This window comes from Haliotis rufescens, unplaced genomic scaffold (genome assembly GCF_023055435.1).
Source record: "Haliotis rufescens isolate VD_foot unplaced genomic scaffold, xgHalRufe1.0.p SCAF_6, whole genome shotgun sequence".
Lineage (NCBI taxonomy): Eukaryota > Metazoa > Mollusca > Gastropoda > Lepetellida > Haliotidae > Haliotis > Haliotis rufescens.
The window spans coordinates 26,529,131-26,534,130 of NW_025964334.1; the positions used below are offsets into that span (position 1 = coordinate 26,529,131).

Below are 5,000 nucleotides of genomic sequence, written 5' to 3' on the forward strand. Positions count from 1 at the left end.
GATGTAGATGTGTAAAGGTAGTTTTACTTGTCCAAAGTAGTTTGCTGACTTTTTATTGGTTGTGTCTGCCACATGAAAATCATCTTTAAAATCCTGCAAAAGAACGCAGTAGGTTCTACCGAGATTTGAAATCGGATCGCTGGATTCAGAGTCCAGAGTGCTAACCATTACACCATAGAACCGCTTATCTCACACTGAAAGTCCTCGGTATTACAACTTACTCCAAATCCCTTCTGCAGAGAGGCGTGTGACTGTCCCATTATCACACTTGTCAAATATGATGAATGATGTTTTAAGGTGTAGTTCTGGCGTGATGCAAGTGGTACACGCGCCGGACATAGGTGCTACACTTTAAAGTATCCCATAAACTGAATCAGTAGTTTTTTCTCGCTATTTCATTTCTGTCTTCTCTCTTGCCAGAGGTGCTCGATACTGTCTTTTTATGCATATCATTAGCCATCTGATTTGTATTTCTTTTCAACTGTAGTTAGGAAATGTATATTTCAGACGCTGTTATTTCAAAACGGCCATAATCATCAATGAAAGTGGCCTTCGTTTGCTGAAGTCATTGGCGCGTATCTTTCACGCACTTCAGGAATTTGGCAATATTCTACTTTAAAAAAGTAGGTCCCACCGAGATTTGAACTCGGATCGCTGGATTCAAAGTCCAGAGTGCTTTTTTTTTTTTTTTTTCTTGATAAAATTTATTCACGGGAACTTATTACAGACGCAGACAGTGCTGCCACAGCCACCACAAAAATAAAAAGGTTATCACAGAGGTAGGGTGGCAGTGGATAACATTCCGATTCTACAGACAGAAAATATGAGAAATAGTTTTTTACATTTGATTATCTAAACACGTCTTTACATATACAAAAAGAGGAATGCAGATTGAACATGCTCTTTACACGTTACATGTTACATGTTTCTATTCTAGAGGAGGTTTGAGAACAATCTCATTTCCATCTAATGTGATAAATGTATTGGTCATTATATATCTTTGAATAAAGATATGTAATTGATTCATTTTTGAATAGTGAAACAACAAAAGGCTGAAATGACGCTTAATCAAAGATTTGAAAAAAGCTTTCATGTGAAATGAGATTGTTTCCTGACTCATAATAACTCTTCTTTTAAATACAGCAATTCGATATATTGACAATACAATGTTCATGAAGGGTTTACATGACAACTTCTTTTCTGGCAGGAATCCAAACAGTAACCAGAGGTATAACTGTCCAAGACTAAACCCTGAATCTTGACAAACATCTGTCAACATGTCAATTAATAGAGATTGCAAGGAAGATAACTCTTGGCAGAAGATAAACAAATGTAAAATGTCCTCTGTTTCATTTTGACATACAGGACAAACATCAGTGTTTGACAATCCAATTTTGCACAGTTTATCATATGTAAAGATAATATTGTGAGCAATTTTAAAATCCAACTGTATAGAGTCTGTTGATTTATCTTTCTGCCACACATTCAGCCAAATATCTTTCCAATTAATGTCCAAAGCAATATTATTCCAAAAAGAAATAGCAACTGGCTTTTTGAAGTGTTTTTGTCTGAATATTTCGTAGCAAAATTTAGCTGTTAAAACTTCAACTGACATGTCCTGTCCATCAATCGTGCAGAAGATGTCTCCAGAGGGAAGGTTTTTGCCAACATCAGACAAAATGATATTTTTCCATTCTGATGGAAGCGCGTATAAAATGATTGCATAGCATTGTTGTATAGTGTTTATGTCCATTTCAGGTAAAGTATCATGTACAATGTCTACAATAATTTGTGAGGACATGAATTTTGGAATAACTTCAAAACAAATATGTTTAATACAAATAATTCCACTTGAAATAAACGATTGAAACATTAGAGTTTTTCCATTGAAAGTAATTAATGGATTTTTGAAAAGTGGTTGATTCATGATATCATCTACATTTTGAAGCAAGGGTCTTTTCCCTCCAGTAATTTCATTCCATGCAGATAATAGCTCAGCATAAAATGGGCTTTTGTCTTGTAAATCACCCTTATTATGTTCAAGAGATAAAACATGAATTCCCAAGTTCATTTTCAGAAGATGTGACATAAAATATAGCATTGTTTGTTTCCAAATACAATTAAGCTGGGAATTAGCAAAAGCCCTCAGCAACTTAAGTCTCAGTGCATATTTTTTAAAACACAACTTTGGTATATTCAGACCACCATCTAAACAAATACCAATACAGGTATCTGATGTTATTTTGGCAGTTTTATTGTGCCACAAGAATTTACTAAATATCTGAGTAAATCTATGCTCAACCCATTGTGGGACAGGTAGTACAGTAAACGCATACCATAAGCGGGAACTCATAAGGATATTTATTACAACTGCTCTACCCTGTAGAGTAAGTTGTCTACGTAACCATGAATTTAACAATGTTTGAATTTTGTCCATTTTCTTGCTCCAATTCAACGTTTCACACATTGCTTTATCCTTGCCGAAATAAATGCCTAATATTTCAACACAATCTTTTTTGATTTTAACCGGGACGTTGATTGAACAGCCACGAAGGTTATTTTTACCCAATAACAAAACTTCTGATTTTTCGATGTTGATTTTTGCTCCCGTTCCTTCACAGTATGAGTTAACTGTGCTAAATGTTTCTTCGACGGAGTTGACATCTGAAACAGTGATTGAAGTGTCATCAGCATGTTGATATATCACAGAATAAATGTCATTGTTGATATTTATTCCGTGGATTTCAGGATTGTTCTTAACTAGGAGATTAAGTGGCTCTGACACCAAAACGTACAGCATGGAGCTCATTGGATCTCCTTGACGAACACCACGAGTTAAAGGAAAATAAGGCGTCAAATGGCCATTGCATTTAACAGAACTATGCATATCAGTATAGAGAATTTTGATCCATGAAATGAAGGAATCTCCAAAGTTAAATTTTCTGAGAATTTGAAATAAGTATTGATGTGAGACTCTGTCAAAAGCTTTCTCTTGATCTATTTTGATGAGATATGAATCATCATCATCACGATTATTTACAATGTCAATAACATCTCTTAGGGAGTGAAGGTTGTTAGCTATGTCTCTTCCTGGTACACAGCAAGATTGTTCAGGGGAGACAATTGAGGACATGACAGTTCGTAATCTTAATGACAACACTCTGGATATTAGTTTACAATCTACATTTATCAATGAAATAGGCCTGTAACATTTAATGTCTCTCTTGTCACCTTTCTTTTTATAAAATAAACTAATTATACTATTTTTCATGGTACGTGAAAGACTGTTTTCTTTGTGTACACAATCGACAACTTGTATGAAGAAGGGGCATAAAATGTTCCAAAACTTCAAATAAAATTCAACTGTTAGACCATCTGGGCCTGGTGATTTATTTTTCTGCATACCTTTGAGTGCCACAGTAAGCTCACTCTGAGAAATATGTACTTCGCATGAATTCCTCTCATCTTCGGAAAGCTTGTCCTTGATATTATTAACTATGTCCTGTTGTTTTTCTACATTACAGTGTTCAGCAGTGAATAAAGAGGAGTAAAATTGTTGAGCAGTATCCAAGATATCCTCTGTGTTGTTGGCTATTGTACCATCTCCTCTAAATAATTCTTTGATCGAGTTTGCTTGCTGTTTTGTTTTTTCTAGATTTAAAAAGTATGAGGTATTTCTGTCGGAATCGAGAGTCCACTTTGCCTTTGACCTGAGAATAGCTCCTTTGCATTTGTTAATCTCGTATGTCTCCAGCTCATTTTCTATTGATTGTAAAACAGAAGATACATAGCCAGGAATGGAGGATATCTTATGATATTCTTTTCTAAGCTTATTTTGAATTTTAAAATAATCAGCTTTTTCATGATTGCTTTTTTTAGATGCATAGTACCTTGAAAACTTTTTGAACTGATATTTCAAGTTATCCCACCATATCAATGGTTCAGTTTTAAGTAAAGGGCACCCTTTTGCCTCTTCTATTATTTCAGTGATCTTTTGATGAAATGCGCAATCGTCAAGAAGCTGATTATTAAAAATCCATACACCAGGACCCCTTTCTATAGGAGAAAAGTCTAACCTTGATACAACAATATTGTGATCACTCACAGAGGAATATCTAATGTAACAGTTGATAATATTTGAAATAAGGTTTCTTGAAACAAATATCAGATCAATCCGAGATTGTTTAATAACTCCTAATACAGACTGTATTCGAGAAAACTCTTTTTTGTCATAGTTTTTGTACCGCCATATATCAATTAGGTTGTTTTTGTGAAGAAAGGTGTTTAACACATTGCTACTTTGGATGTTAAACGTTATGTTATTGGGACCTTTATCAAGTGAAGGATCAAGAATTTCATTAAAATCTCCAGCGCAAATTAAATGCTCATGATTAACCCATTTCATTAAATTATTGAAAAAAGGTATTCTCTCTCTAGGATCGTTTGGGGCATACACATTTAATAAAATCACTGTTTTATCTTCAAGAGATAGAGACGCCTTTAGTAGTCTTCCATCATTGTCTTTTTCAAGAATGGCCACCTTTTGTTCAAAGTCAGGAGAGATCAAAAGAGCAACGCCTTTTCTATTATTACCAGCATTAGAGTATAAAATTGTTCCTGGCCATAAATATTTATATTTTTCAATGAATTCATCAGACCAAAAGGTCTCCTGCAAAAAGGCAATATTGACGTGGGAATTCGTTAGTATAGAGAATACATTTTGCATTTTAGTGACATCACGGAGTCCATTCACATTCCATGACCATGTTGTGACCATTGCAAATATAAATATGAAATGTATGTACAAACACATTGTTATTTTATATACCATTCTCAGACACGCCAGATATTTCTCGTCGATCGTTAACCTTTTCTTCTTTCTTCTTCTTTTGTTCATCTTTTTTACTTTCTCTCAATTTATTTTTTAAGTCATTGTTCTGAATTACACAGTCTGTGATCTTGGGTTGTAGTTTATTTCTTCTTCCTCTTTTCTTCGAAGA

At 34.3% G+C, this 5,000-nt stretch overlaps 1 non-coding gene across 1 annotated transcript; it reads right to left on the reverse strand.

Moving 5' to 3' along the window:
• Positions 1 to 110: 110 nt before the first annotated feature.
• On the reverse strand, positions 111 to 182 carry Trnaq-cug. Its single transcript has one exon. It is a non-coding gene; the product is annotated as a tRNA-Gln (tRNA).
• Between the last annotated feature and the right edge of the window lie 4,818 nt (positions 183 to 5,000).